The sequence below is a fragment of the Leucopleurus acutus genome (assembly GCF_964270905.1).
Source record: "Leucopleurus acutus genome assembly, chromosome: 4".
Classification (NCBI taxonomy): domain Eukaryota; kingdom Metazoa; phylum Chordata; class Mammalia; order Artiodactyla; family Delphinidae; genus Leucopleurus; species Leucopleurus acutus.
The window spans coordinates 136,895,055-136,919,161 of NC_139146.1; the positions used below are offsets into that span (position 1 = coordinate 136,895,055).

Here is a 24,107-nt window from a genome sequence, read left to right on the forward strand (position 1 = left end):
CTCCGAGCAGACAACTGAAGAATCTCGGGTGACAGCCCCCAGGAATAGTGTTTGTGGCACCCAGGCATTTACCACCCTGAAGAGGCCGGGCAGAAGGCGTCTGCTGTCAGCATGCTGATTGACGAAAGCAAAGCCTGAGCAGGCCTACTCCCCAGGCTTTGGGTAGAGGCAAAGAAACTGAGGGAAGAGCTGAGATGACAACATGCTATAAATTAACCTTATTTGCAGCATCTTCCATTGTACTCCTTAGGGAGGAAACACGTAGAATCATAATTGCCCTGGAGCAATTGGTCATTTTAAAAAATTGAATGTAACGTGTAATACAGAGACCCTTTGTGTATTCCTGATGCAAGTGTAAATAGTTTAAATCTTTCCAGAAAGCAATTTGGGAATATGTTCTAAAACAGGAGACTTAAAAATATTCATGCCCTTTGACACAGGACTTGTACTTTTAGGAAGCTATCGCAAGGAAATAATCAGAGATATGCACAAATGTTTATGGACAAGAGTGTTCATTTCAGCGTGAATTAAAATGGTGAAAAATTGAAAATGATTTGAATGTCCAACAGTAGACAGTTGGTGAAATAAATGATAACACAGCCATACAATGAAATAATACGATCCTTATTTTATTTGACTGAATACTTTGGAAGGAAAATTACCAAGTGATTATCATTTTTTGATAAAGATTACCAATGCTTTTGCTTTCTTGTTTTATATTTTTCTGGGTTGTCCAGTTTTTCTATGGTGGATAAATTTATAATCAAAAAGAAAAACAATTTTAAGGAAATGAATGTTATATTAATATAAGAGCATGTTTACATTTCTAAATTTAAAAAAAAAACACCCAAAGTTCATCAACCTAACACGACATATTTATACTTTTCACATTATACACTTGTTTAAGTTTTAACACAGTAGCAGTCATTGGGCGTATGCTATTTTATAGTCTGCTTTTCAACTAATGTTATAGTTGAACATATTATACGTAGCCTATACATCCATATTTATAACTGTGTAACAGTATCAAATATTAATGTACAATCACACAGGAGGTATGTTAAGTTTGCCTTGGGTGACAAGGATTTTCAATCCCACCTCCTGCCTGCACCCCAGTCCAAGGACAGAATTATTCATTCCCTCATCTGTGTTTTGCTCATTACATAATTCTTTGTTTCCATAATCATCTCCCTTCTGATGTAGGAGTTACTTGGGGGTGGGCCAGTGCCTGTGTGTCTCTGTAGCCACAATGCCTAGCACTGGATCTGGTACATGTATCACACCTGCTCACTAAAGCTGGACACGTGAAACGAAGGAGAGACGGACAATGGACGGACAGAAGTGAACAGGGCTAGGATTTGATGGTTTAGTATCTGTCCGGCTTGAGGAGCCGTGCAAACATACTGCTTCTGACCTCAGCCTCAGGGAAGTGTGTAGGTCAGTAGCATAAAAGGCCTGCAATTGCCCCAATACGGATTTTTCCCCTTTAGTCATTTGGTAAAATCGGCATTTAATTTCACAGTAAGTTTTAGACCCTGGGTTATAAAGGCCTGTTTGTAACAGTTTTCTTACGAGCTTCTAAAACTCATCTTTAACTTTTTGATCGGGACTTTTCCCATTTTGCCTTTGTCACGTTCCTTTCCAAATTTGTATCAATACCCATAATAGCAGTGAAAATGATCGTAGCAAAAATAAACAGAGAAGAAGGGAAGGCTGTTTAATGGGTACACAGATTCTCCTTGGCATGATGAAAAAATTCTGGAAATAGTGTGATGGTTACGAGTGTTGTGACTGTACTTAAAGCCACTGCATTGTACATTTTTAAATGATTGAAATGATACATGAAGGAGTATCGAGTATTACCACAATTAACAAATGAAGGGAGGAAGAAAAGAGAGAAGGAAGGAAGGAAGGAAGGAAACTAGAAATTGAGTCGTGTGGCACCCAATCCTTCTATAAATCTGTTTTTTTACTAGTTGAGCCCTTTCCTGAATACGATTCAAGACTGCAGTAAGTCTTTTTGAAGACAGGAAGAATAAATTCCTCAGGTTTGTCTTGTATCCTATTATCTTGACCTAGCAGATAGGTCCAAAAAAAAAAAATCACTCCAGCCTGCAAAAGCTTTGCTGCTCCATTTTCTTTCTTCCTTTTAGCTCGTCCCGCTGTCACCACAAGGAAGCCACGGCTGGCCATAAGCATTAGCAGGATGAAGAACTATGGTTCTAAATGTAGGGGCTCATTTTTTTCCTTTAAAATTATTACCTTCCCCTAGCGTTTTTCTTCTAGAATCGAACTAAAATTATTTCGGTGCTAGCCCTGGGTTTATGTGACTGGCCGTGCTACCTCTTATCTATACACATGCTCTCTTGGAAGAAATATGTGCAATGCATTGTGGTAAAGATTGTTTTTTTAACTATCATTTAGAAAAATACAGAAGGTGTTTGTTCCAGGTCTTGCTCTGAATGAAGCCGTGAGAGGGAAACACTGGCGGCCGAAGCTCTGGTGACCCCGCGGCCACTCTCCCCCCTCGTTCCCACAGAACAGGATGGGGGTGGGTGTCGTCATTCACCCTTTTTCAGTGACGGGGCCGTGGGCACAGAGAGAGCATGGCTAAGTCCAGGGTGGACGCCACTTGTGGGTGGAGGAGTGACCACCGCTCTGGTCCTACTGGTTCTACAGGAGCCTAGGCCCAAGTCTGGGCCCACGTAATCAGTGGGCCTAAGCAGCATCTCCCCTTGAGCCTGAGATGCACATTTTTACATCTCTGAAATCAGGATGCACCTTACGCTTGGTGACCTGCCATAGTTTCGTACGTACCTTTTCTTCTTTCTTTCTAGCAGTACATGACGTGTGCCGGGCTTCCCTGGTGGCGCAGTGGTTGAGAGTCCGCCTGCCGATGCAGGGGACGCGGGTTCATGCCCCGATCCGGGAAGATCCCACATGCCGCGGAGCGGCTGGGCCCGTGGGCCATGGCTGCTGAGCCTGTGTGTCCGGAGCCTGTGCTCCGAAACGGGAGAGGCCACAACAGTGAGGGGCCCGCGTACTGCAAAAAAAACCCAAAAAACCAAAACATAACGTGTGCCTTAAAGTTTATGAGTCTTAGAGTTGATGAAATACGACATATTAGGGAGAACCTAAAGATAGCCATCTGCACCATTTTGTAGAAATTGCTGCAATCCCCACCTGCAAGGAAAGTTCGAATTGGAATCTCTCAGTCACGGGCAAGGGAGAAGACAAGTCTGTGTTTTAGAGTCAGGCTAATTATTGTGAGCCTCAGATTTCTACTGCTGGACCCAGAGCACAGTAGTGATAAATGCAGTACAGGCCTCCTTTCTCACGCGGGCTCCGTGGAAGTCTCTGCTTGAATGTGTACCTTTCTTTAACAAAGGGGCTATAACCTTGCATGTAGACACTACAAAAAGTAAGAATGGATCCTTTGTGGATTAGAGGTCACAGATGTCATTGTAACTCTGTGACTTGCTGTGGGCAAAACGGCTAACTGGGCTGGGTTTATTTCAGTGTCCTTTCCTTCCCTCCTGCCAGGCGCCAGGTCCTGTCCCCTGGCACCCCGGGGTTCATTGAACCTACCAGTCCTGTGTGTCACCCCTTAGAACCTAACTCTCTAGAGTTAGGGGCTGTGTGGGTTATATATATATCGCTCTCAGTAATATGTTAAGTATCATAGCAATCTTCTAGAAAACCTAAACACATAGGTGAAATGTTACACGGAGATTGAGACCTGGAAGAGAGATCTTTAAGAGGCATTTTGTTATCTGACAAATCATACCTACGGGTAACTACCCACCCTACCTCCACTTAAGACTCGTCCTTTGCCTACACTCCATGCCAGATCCAGACTTAGAGGCTGAAACTTGGGCTGATTTTCAGGTCTGAAAGTCTTTAACATGGCAAAAGGAATGACCGGATCACAGGAGACAGCTTGCTAGCTGTCCCAACCAGGAGGCGACACTTCTGCTCCTACTGCCCACAAAAGGATAATCATTTTCAACCAAGGCTGAAAGCAGAAATGTGAGAGCAAAACAAAAACCCTTCTTCCCAAACCTCCTCTCACCTCCATTAAAAAAAAAAAAAAAAGATAGGGGGTAGTGGTGGTAGTGATGAGATTGGCTGATGGGAAATGCCAGGATGAAAATGTATCACTGACTTTTGAAATTCAAACTACAGCAGGGCTTCCATGGTGGCACAGTGGTTAAGAATCCACCTGCCAGTGCAAGGGACATGGGTTCAAGCCCTGGTCCGGGAAGATTCCCACATGCCACGGAGAAGCTAAGCCCGTGCGCCACAACTACTGAGCCTGTGTTCTAGAGCCCGGGAGCCACAACTACTGAGCCCACGTGCCACAACTACTGAGCCTGCGCGCCTAGAGCCCGTGCTCCGCAACAAGAGAAGCCACCGCAATGAGAAGCCCATGCACCGCATTCAAGAGTAGCCCCCGCTCGCCGCCACTAAAGGCCGTGCGCAGCAACGAAGACCCAACGCAGCCAAAAATAAATAAATAAATTAAGTAAACTTAAAAAAAAAGTTTATTCATTCAGTGCACTGTTGAAAAAAAAAAACTACAGTAGTCTTAGACCATTTTTAGATGAAAAAGAAAAAGAAGCGAATTGAGCCCAAAGAGAGCCTAACTGCCTCTTTAAATGTCTGTTTTTCTCAGCTGCACCAGGGTAGGCTCTGCACTGAGGTCAGACAGAGTGAACAATGGAGGAGGGGGAACCCAGTGTGTCAGATTTCACCACGTGATGCAACATGGTTTAGACACAGCCCCATCAGTAACTCAGAGTCAAAGAGGATATAGGGCTTAATATCTCCGAGGAACAAAGGGGAAGAAAGCCCAAAACTGCACCAAAGACTATTTCTACAGGCAGCCTGGTTTGCATTTAGTGCAGAGGCAGCAAATGCTGGATGGTCTGCAGAAGGAGAACTAGTGACCCTCCAGCAGGACGGCCTCTCCTTCCCTCCGAATCCATTGATTTTATTGGAGGTGGAGAGTAAACCACAGGAGAGGGCCTGCCCGGGTTAAGTTTCTCAAGCTTCTAATGCCACCTAGGAAGGGGCTGGGGAATTGTTACCTTCCCTTCTCTTTCTCGTATAGGGGGGCGAGGGGTGCACCCAGGGAATCTTAACCCTCTCTTCCTTCCCACTTAGCTCTGAAATATCACGTGGGCCAGGAGCTACCTTATCTTGGAGGACTGGAATTCTCGCAGATGAATTCCAAAGCATGCTACCGTCCAGAGTTTCTTGTGTTGTTTTTCACGGCTGTGTTTGGCATCCTATTGGCACTTCAGGGTAAAATCAGATTCACTGTCACTCTAGTGACGTGAATAATCCATCCATATTAATGAAATGATAGCTGTTCCTTGCCATGTCTTTTGCTATTCTTAAGCTGATTTCAAATAACATGAGTCTCACTTTTTTGGGGGGAGGGGGGTGGATTCTCTTATTCAACTCCACTCTGGTGGGGGGAATGGGACAAAGAGGTAATGGAATGCTGGTGATGCAAAATAACTGTAAAATAATTACCGAGTTGCTCAAAACTCTGTATTATTCATCCGTGTAGTGAGAGCCCCTGTTCAGTACCACACTTGAGTGGCAACCTCACCAATTAGCCCTGCCGCTGCGGGTCTGTGAATTGCATGTGAAAACAGAATTTGTTCAGAAGTGTTCATGCAAATTGTGCAACACGAATGTGGCCTCCGTGTCAAGTGCTTTCACGTGTTCTGACAGACGCGTGTCTTTCCAGATTTCTCTGATCGGTGACCCCCACCCTTGACAGTTACCAGAGCTCAGAAGCCAAAAGAAACAGCTCCTGTTGCCACGAGTACTGTGTCTGTGGTGAGCTTTATGAGCTGCTCCTGCGGCTGGGCTTTTGCCTCAAAACAAACAAACAACAAAAAAAAATCAGGTTTTCACTGTGAGAAAACAGATTAGGAAGGGAATACATGCAAATATCTATGTTAAAGCCACCAAAGCTATACCCTGGCCCCATGGTGCTTGAGTAGCCATTTGTCTTAGTGGAAACCTTTTTTAGTATTCTAGCATGAATATATGTTTCATATTTTAAAATTTGGTATTAAGGCAAAGATACCCAAAAAACAGAAGTGTCAGGTCAAATATGAACTTTGCTTTCATTTTATATAATCAGGGTGAATCATATCATTGTAAATATAGTACCTGTACATTTATAAACCATTCTTTGTTTTTCCCCAATATGAAGAAATTCCTAATCTTTCCTGAAGAAGAAATTATTTGTTCCCTTTGAGCTCTGTTTAGAACTGTTGGGGTTTTTTGATGACAGTTTGGAGGGCCCAGACGGGAAGGAGGAGGTACCCTCTGGGGCTTCCAGGGCTCAAGCAGCCACAAATCATGCCCATACTCTGCTGGCCAGTGACACACGATCTTCTAAATGGTGCTCACACAAAGGGAGGCCCCCAAGACAAGCTATCTTCTGAGGCCAGCAACACAAAGCTGGGGTGAGCTTGCAGGCCTTGAAAACGGCTGTCGACAAAATATCTGGTCAGGCTAAGACCTTCCTGATTTTTCCCCTGCCCTTCCACTGTCTAAAACCTCTGAAGCATTTACTCGAAATTGCTTGGCTCTCCAAAGCTACTTGCATTGGGAGTAAAGGAAAAATAAGAAATGTCACCCCAATAGTGCTTTCAGGCTTTAACCCGCAAAGGTATAGGCACCAGAAAGCACAGCTTTGGGATAAGAATTTCTCCAAACCAAACCTCGTCCTGCTTTTGGGGACGGAGATGGAATTGTCTGCCAGCCAGGGTCTGTTCTTGGACTTTTCTCAGCCTGATTTCTTCTCCGATTGCATCTTGCTCCCTCAATTGCAATCATTTGCATTGATGCATTTTGTCTGTTTTTGCAGTTCAGTCCCAGATATCCTTTTCTCCAGTAGTTTTTGACCTGACTTCCATTCCTCTCGGCTTCTAGCCCCTCCTCCTGGTATTGAAGGCTTTAGTGCCTCTGTTTTGAGGGGTGGTCCTGTTTCTCCGGAGCCCCTAAAAGGAAAGTGATCAAGTAATTGACAGAGAGACTCGTGGTGACCAGCACCAGAACCCCAACCTAGGAAGCGGCCCGAGTGATCTGAGTCTCAATTCCCAAGGACTCCCTCTCAATGAGCCCCCTGACAAGTTAAAGGGCTGGAGGGGCTTCCCTGGTGGCGCAGTGGTTGAGAGTCCGCCTGCCGATGCAGGGGAGACGGGTTCGTGCCCCTGTCCGGGAAGATCCCACATGCCGCGGAGCAGCTGGGCCCGTGAGCCATGGCCGCTGAGCCTGCGCGTCCGGAGCCTGTGCTCCGCAACGGGAGAGGCCACAACAGTGAGAGGCCTGCGTACCGCAAAAAATAAAAAAAATAAAGGGCTGGAGGCACTCTTACAGAGAGCCCATGAGTGGAGGGAAGCCGAGGCACTGAAGGCCGGTGTTACTGTGAGTCCTTGTCGGAGGCCCACCAAGCTCTACACGTGCATTCCTGATGCACCTAACAGGTGTCATGGTAAAATCATGTCTGCAGGGAATAACTAGCCTACCAGAATTTTTAAAGTTCTTCCCCCCCAAAATCATTCTCTAATTCTGAAGGGATAGAGACACTTGAAGGAAAAATCCCTGTGTAAAAGGAGAGAGAATTTCCCTAAGCTCTCTACCCTTCTCCTCAACACACAAATTCCCAAGTTATATTTCCTTTCTCAGCAGTGTAGATAGTACGGATTTGGTAGTAAGTGTTAAGGGTTTCAATGGATTTTTTTTTTCCCCACCTACTAACTCCCTTCAAAAGCAACCCATCGTACAGAAACGATATTTTAAGTACTGATTTCCCTGCACATCTGGAGGGCAGGGCCTCCCTCTATTTTCACCCCTTTGGCTTCTCCCCAGAACACAAGCCAAGAGGGCTGCAGGCTGCACAGACTCAGCCGTTCAGAATGCAGACACCGTGAGAGCCTGCTGCAGCTGGCCTTTGGCCACTGAGTAAAATTGGGAACGGGTGGCCCAGAATTCCTTCAGATGAACCCCCGACAAGAGCTGGCCTAGCCCGGGACCGCAGACCACAGCAGGCCCCTCCCACCTCTGCTCTCCCTGGGCCTTTTATTACCTTTACTTGGTCAAAGGAAGGAAAGCAATCGGTCTCTCTTCTAGTTGTTTAATGAAAGAAAACATAATCATAGTTTGACACATTACTTTTGGTGGATGCACAGAAAGAATCTGCTCTAATAGAAAGGGAGAGGGCAGGGGGAGGGGCAGGCGAGAGAAAAACAAATTGGCTGCTTGCAGAGGTCCGGTGTCAGGCGTCAGAGGAATCTTGTTCCTTCAGACACTGTGGGAAAGACCACGGCAACGAGGGGCCCCGCGAGAGCGAGCAGGAGAGGCAGCTGGGGAGATTTGCGGCCCCGCCCTCAGATTAGAAGACAGAACAAATAGGTAGCAGCAGTGCGTTTTCCAGAGCCCCGTGGAGACTTCAGAGCGCTGTAGACCAGAGCGCCTGCTTCTCCTCAGCGTTCTCTCAATACCGGGTAGGAAGATGTTCAAGAAGGAGATTTTTCATCCGTTCAGAGGAGACGCCTAGTTTCCAAGATGCTGAGAATAAAGCATGTTTTCACCTGGAGCCACCAACGTATTCTTCAGTCATAAATTTGCAATGGCCTGACTGGATTCTTAGAGATTAACTATGTTATTAGAAATTATTTTTACTCCCATCTCCAGTTGAGATTTAAAAGATCAGTGGAATAGATACAACATTAACTATCTTCTGAAAGTATATCACACCACTTCTGGTGCAAACAACGGTTAGCGTGAAGACTCAGAGTGATTTGCTGACTTCTAAAAAAATCTGTTAGAGGGACTTCTCTGGCGGTCCAGTGGTTAGGACTCAGCGCTTTCACTGCTGGTGCCTGGGTTCGATCCCTGATTGGGGAACTAATATCCCTCAAGCTGTGTGGCACAGCCAAAAAAATAAAAAATAAATAAAAATAAAAAATCCATCGGAGAGCATAAACCCACTAACGGCCTTGGTGGAAATACTTGGTTATCATATTTGTTACGAATTCTACTTGTCATTAAAACCCTTTAATTGGGTTAATGAAATTGGGTTTCATTATTATCATTTCATTATTATTCTAACTTTCACTATTCTTCATCAGGCCTTCTTAAAATAGTTAAGTGAAACACTTAGCAGGAAGTAGAAAGTTGGGGGAACCAGGTAAGGAAGCACAAAAATGAAAAGGTTTCTTCTTCTCCAAGTAGTTTTGGGCATATTTCCTGTTATTGTTTGGCATTTTCATCCCCAGGATATATTGTCAGGGCTTTGAAAATATTGAAGGTATACACCTACCATCCTACTCCTGGTTAAAAGCCAGGTGCTGTGTTGAAAATACCCTGTACTGAATTCAGATGTAAATAAAGTCAGTTTTTAAAAAGTCGGGAGAACAAGGAAGTGAATGTTCCTTGTGGAATGATTTACATTCAGTTTTGTTTTTAAATAGATTTTTATTTTTTTATACAACAGGTTCTTATTAGTCATCCATTTTATACACATCAGTGTATACGTGTCAACCCAATCTCCCAATTCATCCCACCACCACTTTCCCCCCTTGGCGTCCATATGTTTATTCTCTACATCTGTGTTTCAATTTCTGCCCTGCAAACCGGTTCATCTGTACCATTTTTCTAGGTTCCACATATATGCGTTAATATACGATATTTGTTTTTCTCTTTCTGACTTACTTCACTCTGTATGACAGTCTCTAGGTCCATCCATGTCTCTACAAATGACCCAATTTCGTTCCTTTTTATGGCTGAGTAATATTCCATTGTATATATATGTACCACATCTTCTTTATCTATTCCTCTGTGATGGACATTTAGGTTGCTTCCATGTCCCGGCTATCGTAAATAGTGCCGCAGTGAACATTGGGGTGCATGTGTCTTTTTGAATCATGGTTTTCTTTGGGTATATGCCCAATAGTGGGATTGCTGGGTCATATGGTAGTTCTGTTTTCAGTTTTTTAAGGAATCTCCATACTGTTCTCCATAGTGGCTGTTATCAATTTCCCTCACACTGGTCAGAATGGCCATCATCAAAAAATCTACAAACAGTAAATGCTGGAGAGGGTGTGGAGAAAAGGGAATCCTCATGCATTGTTGGTGGGAATGTAAATTGATACAGCCACTCAAATTTTAAGCAGGGATCTCTATCTCTGCCAGATTTCCAGTAGCCACATGAGGGCCAAGTGAGAGAAAGGTCTGGGAGTGAACAGGAGGAGGTGGGAGCCAGTGGACCAGGGAGTGACCCCAGACATCTGCATTCAGCAAAGAGCGTGTGAATTCTTACTCTTGTCGAAATAGACCTTGCAGTTAAATTTGACTCTTTACTCTTCAGTTCCCACTGTCAGTAACAAAGTCTCTCTCGGCCGCCTCCCCTTCAGGTCCTGGATGAATTTCTCCCAACCCTGCCTCCCCACTTTCTTCCTTCTGATCCAGCCCCATTCTAATCTCTGCCTTACCTGATTTTATCGTTTTAGTTCCTCTAAGAGCCTACTGTGGCACCTGGCTGTTTGTTGGGTCACATGTCTGTGCCGCACTCAGACCTGTCCGTGGTCAGACCCACCCTGCCCCTCGAGGCTTTTCTCCCTCACGTCCCAGCACACACCTCGGCTGGGGCCTGAGTACAGCCACCTCCCTCCTTGCCCGTGGCTATTCCTCCCTCCTTCTCTGCTCCCTCAAATCCAAATCTACACTAACATCAAGGCTCCCAGTCAAGTCCCCCCTTATCCTTAAAGCTCCTCCCAGAGAACTTTAGGGCAGATAGACCCTGAGAGCTCACCTGAGCAGGTGTCCTCATTTGATAAAGGAGAATATGAAGCTCAGAGATGTTCAGTGACTTTCCCTGGGTCAAGCAATCCCTAGAACCCCTGTGTCCTGTGTCCCCTTCCACCCCCTTTCCACTGTGTAATTGACCATCCCAGGTCTGACCAGGAGGGCTTTGTGGAAATCCTGTGGAACCAGGGCACATGCCACAGTCTAACCCTTGACAGGCTGGGATCATCCTTGAGCTTTTCAATGAAGGGGAACTTTGTATCCCTCCAGCACCGAGGCCACGGCTGCCCTTCTCTTAGATTCCACCCATAACACCTGCCATTGTGCTGGGGTGCTGGAGGGCCCTGTGGACTCCTGGAGCAATCAAAACTTTTTTAAAAGTGGGATCTTACATCTGAATTGAAAGAAAACTTTAATGGCAAATTATACATCCTGCACATGATGTTCTAGAGCTCCAGCTACGGGTGGAGGGTTTGTGGTAAGCTTGTTTTCTGGGTGGGTTTCCATTTTGGCCATGGAACTGTAGTATTCTACTGCACATAAAATCAAAGTGAAGTTGTAAACACAACCCATGCCCATGGATTTTTGGTATTTGATTAAACAAGTCAGTTGTTCGCTTTTTTATTCTGTTGGTTGGTTTGTTGGTTTTACCTGTGGCCGAGGATTCTCTAGGACTAATCAATTCTGAGACCTGGAAATTGAACTGAAAATGGCACTCCGGGTTGTGCCATGCTGTCCAGTGACCCGCATAAGGCTCCACGTTCTTGAACCAGATCCCTGAACTTCCGTTGGTTTAGCAGCCTTGGCAATATACCTTACTGACCTCGTCACCCTTCCGTATCTGAGTCCCTTAGCAGAAAGTGAATCAGAGTATTCCAGACCTCTCTAGCTTCCTACCCAGGGTGTTTGTGCATCTGACTACGGAATATATTGGGGCCCTGTCCCCAGTGAGCCTCTGGGACATGCTAAGAGCGAGGGGGACCCGGCAACAGCCCCAGGTATTTCCGTGGTGACGTGGCTGGGCCCTGTGGCAGGGGATGACCCCTCCATGTTGTGAGATATCTTTCAGCATTCTGTATAGTCAGCCCTCCAAATCCACGGGGTCCGAATCTGCAGATTCAACCAACCACAGATCAGAAATATTCAGAAAAAAGATTCCAGAAATTCCAAAAAGCAAAACCTGAATTTGCTGCGCCTGACGACTATTGACATAGTACTTACATTGTATTTACAACTATTTACATAGCATTTACATTGTATTAGGTATTATAAGTCATCTAGAGATGATTTAAAGTACACAGGAGGGTGTGCATAGGTTATATGCAAATACACCATTTTATAAGGGACTTGAGGATCCGTGGATATGGGTATCCGCAGCGGGGTCCTGGTACCCCCTGAAGATACACAGGGAAGACTGTACATGGACATCCACTCCTGAGGGCTTATGTTTACTGGCTAATGGGGACTCAGTGGCTTCCTTCTTTGCTGGGAAATTCTCTACGACTCTACCCAAAAAGGAATGAAAGATTGGCCTTGTCAGCCTGTTTTACATGCTTCTAAATATGAATTAAGAGGTAGTGTTCACTGGGCCTTACATAAAAAGTAAACTTCAGTAATGAGAACCTAAGGTAAATAAAGAAGGAAATCTTACTCTCGCTGGCGTTTCCTGTGTGTCACATGATGGGGACGTGAGACAGACTTAAAGTTGAATTCAGAGGTTCGTCATCCCCACCCCTGTATATAAAGGCTTCCAGCCATTTATACTCCATCTCAGCTTCCAGAAAAGGTTTGGTTGACTTGGAAGGATTTCATCATTTCTGATTGAGAAATTCTCCATGAAGATAGGAGGAGGATAAAGAGGAGGAAGTAAAGCAAATTAGTTGGACCAACGTGAAAGAAACTAAGCGTGTATTAGAGAAATGGTCAAAAGGTACAGTAAGTGCAGAAATAGGCTCCTCAAGGCTTGGGGAAGCTTTCCCAGGTTGATAGATACCCTGAGCAGCAGGTTAGATCTGCTGGTCCTACTCCAGCATCAATCAGCCTGACCCTCCTGTTCTGATTTTAATCTCCTAGGAGCAGTCAACTTGGAGAGAAGATGCAGTTGTGGAAGCTCTTAAAGGAGCTGTGCAGGTTTAGGTGAAGTGTGTACTTGATCACTTGGACGTTGTAAAGGAGGCGACCGGATCTGGGAAGCAGAGCAGAGGGGGCATTAAGCTGGCTAAACTAGAGGAAGAATTAACACAAGAAACTTTGGGGGAAAGTGGGGAGGGGTGGGCATTTGTGATGACATTATGGTAAGGGGGTCAGACCAGGCTTTAGCTTCTGGTAGAAAGGAATAGGAAACTGGTGATACCTTCCAGATGTTTAAGCAAAAATACTTAGGCTTTTAGAGGGGATGTGGGGCAAAAGATATGTGGCCCGTAACCCCCATCTTAGAAGGCCTCTATTGCTGTTGCCAACACGAATGGATTTATTCCTCACGAAAATGAAAGTTTCTCGTGAACTTCACCCTCATTCCAGGGTCTAGTTCCATATTTAGTTACCAACTTAATTTTTATCCTAAGCGAAAGGTGGTCATTTGTGAACAGGGATTTTTTTTCTCCGGAAGGGTGAGGAACTGATCTGACCATTAAGAAAGAACAGAATATGAGCTGAACATATAGGCCCGGCCTAAAGTTTCTAATTCCTCATTATTATTAATATTGATGATAATGATTGCAAACATTTATGAGCACTTGCTATATGCCAAGCACTGCTGAATCACGCTACCTGAGAGAAGGTTTGGTAAAATGAGTGAAAAGTTTAAGATCTGTGGAAAGGATGGTTTCTAATTGCTTCCAGCTTCCTTAATCTAGGTTACTGTGTGTGTGTGTGTGTGTGTGTGTGTGTGTGTGTGTGTGTAGCGGTGTTCACTGTGATGGAGGAAAGTCCCTTTGAGGCCCATACTTCTTCTAAGGCTATTTTTATCCCAGTTTGTCCCCAACTCTTCTCAAAGTTAACAAAAGACCTGGACCACTTTTGTTTTTTGAAGTCACCAGGTGTATTTACAAACGGAAGAAATGCCAATAAGGTTTTTTTTTACAGCAGCAGAGGCATCTCATATGTTTTCTTTTTCTTTTGAATTTTTGAATTTTATTTTTTTATACAGCAGGTTCTTATTAGTCATCCATTTTATACACATCAGTGTATACATGTCAATCCCAATCTCTCAATTCATCCCACCACCACTTTCCCCCCTTGGTGTCTATACATTTGTTCTCTACATCTGTGTTTCAATTTCTGCCCTGCAAACCGGTTCATCTGTACCATTTTTCTAGGTTCCACGTATAAGCATTAATATACGGTATTTGTTGTTCTCTTTCTGACTTACTTCACTCTGTATGACAGTCTCGAGATCCATCCACGTCTCAACAAATGACCCAATTTCGTTCCTTTTTATGGCTGAGTAATATTCCATTGTATATATGTACCACATCTTCTTTATCCATTCGTCTGTCAGTGGGCATTTAGGTTGCTTCCATGACCTGGCTATTGTAAATAGTGCTGCAGTGAACATTAGGGTGCATGTGTCCTTTTGAATTATGGTTTTCTCTGGGTATACTCCCAGTAGTGGGATTGCTGGGTGATATGGTAATTCTATTTTTAGTTTTTTAAGGAACCTCCATACTGTTCTCCATAGTGGCTGTATCAGTTTACATTCCCACCAACAGTGCAAGAGGGTTCCCTTTTCTCCACACCCTCTCCAGCATGTGTTGTTTGTAGATTTTCTGATGATGCCCATTCTAACTGGTGTGAGGTGATACCTCATTGTAGTTTTGATTTGCATTTCTCTAATAATTAGTGATGTTGAGCAGCTTTTCATGTGCCTCTTGGCCATCTGTATGTCTTCTTTGGAAATGTCTATTTAGGTCTTCTGCCCATTTTTGGATTGGGTTGTTTGTTTTTTTAATATTGAGCTGCATGAGCTGTTTATATATTTTGGAGATTAATCCTTTGTCCGTTCATTCATTTGCAAATATTTTCTCCCATTCTTAAGGGTGTCTTTTCATCTTGTTTGTAGTTTCCTTTGCTTTGCAAAAGCTTTGAAGTTTAATTAGGTCCCATTTGTTTATTTTTGTTTTTATTTCCATTACTCTAGGAGGTGGATCAAAAAAGATCCTGCTGTGATTTATGTCAAAGAGTGTTCTTCCTATGTTTTCCTCTAAGAATTTTATAGTGTCCGGTCTTACATTTAGGTCTCAAATCCATTTTGAGTTTATTTTTGTGTATGGTGTTAGGGAGTGTTCTAATTTCATTCTTTTACATGTAGCTGTCCAGTTTTCCCAGCACCACTTATTGAAGAGACTGTCTTTTCTCTATTGTATATCCTTGCCTCCTTTGTCATAGAATAGTTGACCATAGGTGTGTGGGTTTACCTCTGGGCTTTCTATCCTCTTCCATTGATCTATATTTCTGTTTTTGTGCCAGTACCATGTTGTCTTGATTACTGTAGCTTTGTAGTATAGTCTGAAGTCAGGGAGTCTGATTCCTCCAGCTCTGTTTTTTTCCCTCTAGACGCTTTGGCTATTTGGTGTCTTTTGTATCTTTTTTTTTTAAAAAAAAGTTATTTAAAAAAAAAAGAAAGCAAAGTTTATTTTAAAAAAAACGCAGTCTGGTGTAATTATATCATTCACAAGATAAACACAGGACTTAACAAAGAATATTAATTCATAATGGACTTAGAGCAGTGTGATCTAGTTACAGGACACAACTTAAGCCATAAAATAGGAGGTACCTTTCAATCATATCAGGGTTTCTCAGTGACCCCCTGTAAAACCTTGTGTGAAGAATATATCTAAGGATCTTGGGCACTTCCCTGGATGTCCAGTGGTTAAGACTCCATGCTTCCACTGCAGGGGGCACAGGTTGGATCCCTGATCTGGGAAGTAAGATCTCACATGCTGCACGCAGCAGCCAAAAGAAAAAAAAATATATATATATATCTGATGATCTGAACTGGAAGACCATTGTGGATGTAAGGCCTAGGGGTCAGTGGCCCCCCATTGCCACGTGCCCATCGGCCCTCCCTGACCCAGTGTGAGCCCCTGTCCTAGACTTGCTTACTCTAAGAACCTGGTTCTCAGCCCAAATCTCTAAGTGTGTAAAGCACCAACCCCAGATTTCTAAATGTTCCTCCTCTTTTTTCTCCTTGCTCATGGCCTCCCGTAACTCCACCACGACGGCTGGCTTAGCTCTGCTCTCGGGGCTGTGGTGAGGGCTGTCCTCCTCCAGAGCCTCGCTGTGATCACACCCGGTTTGCCCACAGACAGGTTCAACCGTGAGAAGACCAGCAGAGCAGGCTGACACGGACCCTCCCTCCGGCAGCGTCTCCTGGGGGCCAGGGGCAATGGGGGGACCACTTTGTGGGAAGTGGCTCTTCCCAGGCATTCAGATGGAGCATCCCTGAGCCACGCTCCCAAGGCTGATGGACGGCATGGAGGATGTGCCCAAGCCTTCTCTGCACAGCGGGCCCTCCAGCTCCAAGCCCTCCTTCCCTTCTTCCTGTCTTGTAGTGGCTGCAGCAGAGAGCGCCATTTGGCAGCATGGTGGTGCTCTTGGCTGTAAACGGAAACATTGGCCTGACTCCCAGTGTAACACAAGACAGGTCTCTGCAGCAGTTATGCAGTCTTGGCTGTGATGACTTCATCAGAAAGGGGGGTGGGGAGGGGCCATGAAAGAGAAAGGTACAGCATGGGGGAACAGTAGCTCAGGAGGGAAGATTTCCCAGCAGCTCGGCTGAAGACAGCTGAGACTCCTTCTTCCCCCTCTCGATTTTTAAATCAAGGGGGAAACAAAGGCAGCAGGCGTCTGGGTAAAAAGCCTAGTTTCTGGAGCCACTGACAAACCACTTGCAGTCGTGTCGGGACAGTGGTCACTTGGATGCGGGCAGATGCGGTATCCACCTCTGTGGGGCAGGTTTCAAGCCCCTGGGCTGGGTTTTCTTAAGCCCTGTGGAGGAGGCTGCCTATACAGGTCAACAGCGGTTTTCACTCATCTCGCAAGTTCTTAAACTCGAAAAGCTGGGCTGGTTCTGCCCCTGCTCTGTGATTTCGAGCCTAGAATGGAGAAAAGCCCCAGAGAGCAGGGTGAGGCCCGAAGGGACGCTTCTTGGAAGATGTCAGTCCTCTCGGAGCCTTCTCTGGCACCTGGGGGCTCTGTGTTGAAGCAACGAAAAGCTAGCCTAGTTACTGAATCTGGAGCCAAACCCAGTTTGTTCACATTCATGCCATGTCCAGGTCCTGACAGGAGAACTACCCCATTAAGGATGTCTGTGGCATACTCCACAGTGTGAGTGGTGGAAATCGTCCAGATCCCGGGTACAGCCTGAGCCCCTCTCAAACTCGCTACGTTCCATTCCTGGTCTGTTGAGCCTAAGTAATCTTAATGAGGTTTTGGGGTTTTTTTCGGGGAGGCAGGGAGGTTGTATTATAGTTTAATGAATCCTCTAAATGTTGGCCAATTAGGTTGTTTCTTTTTTTTGCTACTCAAAACCATGCACGCTATTCAAGATAAATCTTTGCACAAAGCTATGAATATTTCCAGGAGACGAGTCCTTAGAAATGGAATTTCAGGGTATGATGTACTCAAGTCTTTGATCATTCTGTCCCTCCACCCTGGAACCCCTTCCCCTCTTGGTTACCTGAGCCATTCCAAGACATCGCTTCCTCTGGGAAGCCTTCAGTCCCCTCCCCAGGCACAGTCAGGTGCTTCCTGGTGGAAGGCCCCGAGATGTGGCTTGTGCCACCTTCCCTTCAAAGATGCCATGAGCTGCTCAGGAACTAAGGGATCCTCACTCCACATCAGAACTGTGGACTCCTCGAAACCAAGTAAATAGGCCCTTTTTCTTTTCTTTCTTTTTTTTTTTGTCAATTTAAAGACTTTAGAGTTTTAGAGCATGAGACTTAATATTTATTTGAAGTATTATGTTCATAATAGAAAATTTGAAAGAGTATGAAAACAAAAATCACTTAAAATCCTCCCCTAACATGATTGTTCTATGGCTACTATTCTAATAACTGCTTTTGCTTCCCCTCTTCACTGTATATTGTAAGCTTTTTTTTTTGATTAGATAATCTGAAAAGGCATGATTTTTATTGGCTGCCTAGTATTCATGGTATGGATGTACCATGATTTATTTAATCAAGCTCCTACTGTTGCACACTAATGAACTTCTAACCAATTTAGAGTTGCTTTGGTGGTGGAATTAATCACAACAAAGGGATCAGAAGGACTCTATAATTTACATCAAAGGCAGAGGAAAAGCATAACTCTCAAAGTTGTGTTTCCACTGGAGGAACCTATGGTAACTATGTTCAAAGCACTGATAAGGACAAATGGTATTGTTGTTGTTTTTACCTCCAAGTAAGTCCTTGAAAAACTGACCTTCCTGTGGCTGACGGCACTCTCCCATCTTACTCTGGACCAGCAACTTTAACCCTTTCTTTCATCTTCAGCAGAAGCTCCGGTAGCCTGGAGAAGCAGTCCATTACAAGGGTTATCTTTTCTCTCTGGTCATTCCTGATCTTGGTCTAAGCTACAATTCATCATAGACCATTAGTTCAGTTCAGCAAATATTTATTCTGTTGCAACCGTGGACCTAGCTCTGTGCTGATGCTGGGAGCCTCATAACAGAAACCTAAAGACCTTGCAGGAATGTTGCCATAAGGTAATATCCTACCAGAAAATTACTGCTTAGAAGCATTTGGAAAGCTGGAACTTTCTACCTCTCCTATGTTACTTAGTAAGAAATAGTGGTACACTCATGTATATACCATGATCATGAGCATGGAAAATACATTACTGCACTGGGTGGGGAGCTGAGAAGAAACACAGAGACACATCAGAATATTAACATGGCTGCCTGTGAGTGTTAAAAATGAATGTTGCCTTTTTAAAATACTTTTAGAGAATATTTTTAAATTTTCCCCGTGATCGGGGGGCAAAGTCAGCAAAACATGCATTTGTTAAAGAGTCAAAAGTCTGGGTAGAGGGCTTCCCTGGTGGCGCAGTGGCTGAGAGTCCGCCTGCCGATGCAGGGGACACGGGTTCGCGCCCTGGTCCGGGAGGATCCCACATGCCGCGGAGCGGCTGGGCCCGTGAGCCATGGCCGCTGAGCCTGCGCATCCGGAGCCTGTGCTCCGCAACGGGAGAGGCCACAACAGTTAGAGGCCCGCGTACCGCAAAAAAAAAAAAAAAGAAAGTCTGGGTAGGAATGTCATCCATCCTGCTCACTGAGAATCTAGAAAGAAAACCAAGTTTAAAGTCTTAGACCTCATTATCTTAGGAATTAAGCTAAAAGCAGAGCCATAGCACTTCCTTCCCCGTGACTTTCTAAAGCTGCATAATCAAGAGGTTATAGCAATAATAGTGATAACAAGCTCTGTGGTACGTGCCAGTCACTGGACCCTCGATGGAGCTGAGTCTCTACCCAAGCCTGTTGGCTTCCCCCAATGTAAACTGCTCCTTCTTAGAAGCCGAACAAAGATCTCTTCTGAACCCATTTAGCAGACTTAGCACTGGGCCCCTAGTTACTGCCCTGTCTGTGATAAGCTTCCTAAATCGGTGAACTGCCTCAAACCTCAACTGTCTTGGCAACACAGCCACTACACATCATAAAACACTTTTTTTTTAATCCAAATTTCTTCAATAATCTGCTGAAGAAGCAGATTATCTTGGGGTGGGCCTATTGGGGCTCTGCTATGAATTTATTACAAGCAACTCTCCAAACCCACATTGAAAAATTATCCTGGACAAGCACAAAGAAAGTCTGTAAAAGCAGCCACCATCCTGAAACCAAGTTTCTGCCCTGACACTTGATCAACTTCAAAGAGAATTCTAAGGTTTTGTTTTATTTTGTTTCTTCCTTCCATTTCTGGTTGAACGGTCTGATCTTATGCCCTTTCTTTAAATGTCAAAGTTGATACCACAGAGGCATCCTAATTTGGGGTATCAGGCAACATATAAAAAATGATGTATATTTTTGTGCTCTTTCAGCTTCATCCTTTGATCCCAATAGAGTGTCTACCTTTTTATTCTATGCCCATTCCTCTCCCCCCCACCCCTTCCCATTTCTCATTACTCCAGAGTCCTCTTGGGTGGTCTGCTCAATTTAGACCAGATGCATGTTCTGGTCAGTGGAAAAGTCAGAATCCCAAAGACCACCATCAGCTGTGGGACATCAGGCAAGTTATTTAACCTCTCAAGAGACTCGGATTCTTTTTAATCAGCAAAATGAGTTTTAAGTACACCGGAGAAAACACTGAGCTGAGTGTTTTGCATACAGTAGGTGCCCCATAAGTGTTACTTGCCTTCTTCCACTGTTGCTTCTGGTCGTCTTCTTGTTTGAGGAGGGGACTTTCCTCAAATCATAGCTTTCCTACCTTGTAGCAGACCAGGGGACGGGAAGTTTAGTGGCGTTTGATGCTTCCTCCCTGAGTAAGGGAGGGAGTTTAACTGGCTTCACCCCTTCCTTGCTCTTGGCTGTGCCTCTGGAGCAGAGCTACAGGAGCACCGACCTTTCTGGAAGAATCATGGCATAGGCTCCTTTCGGAATTCTTGAGTTTACATTGCTTGCACAGCCCTCTGAAAATTAGAGAGTTCTGTTCCAAATGCAGAAGAATTGGCAATAGAAACTTAAGTAACTCAGCACTCTGACTTGCTTTTGAAAGTGCAGGGTTTGCAATCTAATCACAGAGAGCGCTGATACCCCAGGTTGCAGTCAGTGCCCATAAACCAGGATTATTTGCCCAGTGAGTCTCAAAACGTGGGGCATGGTAATTATCGAAGGGCATGTTAAATTGCTCCTAAAGACTCTGGTTCAGGAGGCTTGGAGCAGAGCCTGAGAATTTGCATTTCTAACAAGCTCCCAGGTGCTGGTCCTGGAGCCACGCTTTGAGAACCCCTGATGTAGCCCTCATGGTTCCCCAACAGCCCACACTTAAATTGGAAGAAGTTTTAGCACCTTCTTAGCCATTTTCCCTCTATAGCTTATTTATCTCCGAAGTTTCCGTTGTCGAGGGAGGAGTCCTACGGATAGGATTTCCGTTTGAAGAGGTGGGGACTGAGACCCAGAGGTCAGATGGCCCCCTGAGCCTCAGGAAGCCAGTTCACCACCCTGAGCCCCAGGTTGTCACAGCCGGATGCCTCCAGCCGGCTCTGCAGTGGGTGTCGGATTCTCTGACATGAATGTACTGAACTTCCCAACAAGTGTGAGGTTCTGCGTGAAACGTCAGCTTCCACCTTTGAAAAGACTTCCTCCTTCTGAAACTTAAAACTTGAACAGTACCTTTGCAGGAGAAGACCCCTGACAGTGGTGAGAGGTTGGACAGAGAAGTGGCTTGTTGTATAGAATCTAGGCAAAATTCCACTGGGGCTGGATTTTTTTTTTTTTTTAATTGATCCACTTCAGTGTGTGTGAAAAGCACAGGTCTGTCTTCTGGGACATGCTTTTTGTTTATGTATTAATTTTACTTCTTCCTACCGTGAACTATCCTCCTGTCTCCCCCCAGTGCCCTCCGGCGCCCACTTCCTTGCCGGCGACCTGCCCACACGACGTGGCGGGGAGGGGGAGGTGAAATGCGCCCCGGGGAGCGCGCAGCGGCCTCCCAGGTTGCGGAGCAGCGCGCAGGCCGAGGATCTCGGGGCCCCTGGGCGGCTCGGCTGCCGCACGCCCTCCCTCCGCTGCCCCTGCCCGCGCCCAGACCGCCTAGTCGGTTTCTTTGTTAAGGACGCCTGCGCGGAGACGCATCTTCGGCCCCGGCAGGGGCGCACGGGCCTCACTCCTGACTTCTTAGAGCCCCCTAAGGACTTGTAAGCATATACGCTCGAGTCGAGAGGCTAAATTACGCCCCAGGGGGCTTTTTAAGTAAAATCCTAAATTTCATTTAGGCTGTTCGTAAGCCATGCGATGGCAAAGACACTAAGCCCAGGCTCGCCCCCCGGCGCGGCCCTCACCGCGCAGGCTTCGTGCATCCTGGGTTACGGAGAACGCTGACCCTCTCGGACACTCCGCCCCTGGGTCTGGGGTACGCCACTGTCCCTCCCCTCTCGGGTCGCCAACGCCCCCATCACCTCCTCCATCTCCCGGCCCTTCCGTTTCCTTCCACGGCCTCCCCCACCCACACGAGAAATCTCCCTCCCCTCGGGCTGGCAGCAAGGTCGGTAATAAGAAACCAGTTCAGTGTCAGTCGGAGAGAGGAGGGAGATAACCCCAGAGATACACGGCAATGGAGAGAGAACTCATTTTGTGTAAAGAGGGCCTCGAGTCACCAGGGAATTCCTGGATTGTCTCAGGCTGTCGTGTGTGATGTCCATCACGCCGTGCGCACACCATCTGCTCGGTATTATGCTCTCAGTTGCCAGGCTACCTGCTATACGCAGTAACACTTGACTGCCTGGCTCCACGCTCGTAGCGTTAGCCCAGACGCGCGGGGCCGGGGGGACCGGGTGGGGGAGGAAGGCGAGTCCTGATTAAGCCATCTGCAGGCTGGGAGGGGGGGCGGGGGGGACACGCCGCTCGGGCGAGCGGGCGGGCTGGCGGCGAGGACCGGGCTGACACCACCATCTGCTGGGGCCGAGGAGGAACAGCAGCTGTTCCTTGTTTCCCCTGACGCGAGCACCTGAAAAAAACGCCGAAGCCCTGAGCATCCTCCAGCCAGTTCTCCACTAAGCCCTGGCACCCCAGTCCCAGTCACCGCCGGAAGCCTCTTGCAATCCCCCCTCCAAGGAGCCAGCAGTCTTTGGTCCACCGCCAGCAACCCCGGCCCCTCTTACCCAAACACGAGGCATGTTCTTGAAAACACGTAAGAGAAAATAAAGCTTCCTTACGCACAGATTTATAAATAAACAGATGGCTACTCTTGAGGGATTTTTACCACAGCTGCTTTTTGAAGTAAAAACTGCCTCTTTGGGGGAAGTAGGGTGTTTTTTTACACCTCTGACCTATCTCCAGCCCTTAGAAGATTGCTAAGATCTTTTCCTTAGAAGAGAAGATATGTAAAATAGGTTCATTGGTTTTGATTTTTTCCCCCTCCCTTTATTTTACTGAAGAGTGAGAGGTTTGGGGAGTAATGAAGATCTATGTAGTCAATTGGATTTCTGAGAGGAAGAGGCTGAATTAAGATTCTGGGTAGAAGGCAAGGGAGGTCGTTGGGCAGGGGGTGGAGTGGAGAACAAGCTAGTAATTAAAACTAAAAATACTGCATCATTTGGCTTCAAGGCATTACATTTCTGGTGACGAAAGCCCAGCCTGGTTTTCTCTGATTGCACGCACAGTGTGTGTCCTCCTTAGAAACGAGAGCGGGGGCTTGAAATTCTGAAATTCGACAGAGTAATGCTCATTAAGCCCTCTTAGACGGGGGTTAAAATCCACCATGTCATGTGCATCAGCTAATGGCCTCAGCCAGCTCAGTTTGTAAGGTGTCACTCGGCACGTCTTCACACTTGGCATACACACCTGAGGCTGGGGCTCTGGGTGTCACTCACCCGCTGTTGAATGCAGCAGAGCTCAACCTAGGCTCACAAATGTTTCATAGGGAGGGCAGTCCTGTAAAAGTGCACAGAGCCCTCCTGCCTCTCGGTCTTCAGGTCTTTGGTGAGAAACCTGAAGGCAAAATCTTTGAGAGGGAGCCACTGGGGGACATATGTAACCCTGGGAGGTAATAATCAGACTGTCCCTTTGGGAAGGGTTTTACGCGCTGTGCTTTAGAAGTTCAGCAACACCCCACCCCATCTGAAAGCAGAGCATTCCTATGAAACCTTTCCTAAGCCGAAATGGCTTACAGTGAAGAGCAAGCACCTTAGGACACATCTTGCTAAGAATGTGCGAAGTAAATAGAGAGACAGCACACATGCTCACACAGTTCAAAGCTACGGCAGCTTGGTGCTGAGATGCCGAGTGTGGTTCCTGGGGAAGGAGCTTGGTGTGGCCACGCTTGTTACTGGAGGAGCCTGCTGTCTCTACAGTCACTCTGCAAAACAAACACCGAATGCTATCTTAGATTTTCACCTTCTTTTGTAAAAGCGAAAATCCTCTTCAGATTTCCTCCAGTTACTAAAAACAGATACTAGTGTAGGTGTTTCATAAAAGGGGAGTGGCGTAAATTGAACTCTCGAAAAGTGGCGGACTTGTATTTCTTTTTGGTCTAGGAAGACAGGGACTAGATATGCTTAGATGAATCTACAGCCTCACCTCATTTGCCTCTCCCTTTCTTTCTGGGTGGAGAGAAGGCTGG

At 45.8% G+C, this 24,107-nt stretch overlaps 1 protein-coding gene across 1 annotated transcript in view; it reads left to right on the forward strand.

Annotated features, from left to right (window-relative positions):
- The window catches only part of MAML3 (mastermind like transcriptional coactivator 3), a 429,469-nt gene that overhangs the window by 392,488 nt on the left and 12,874 nt on the right, over positions 1-24,107 (forward strand). The gene's annotated exons all lie outside the window — the stretch shown is intronic.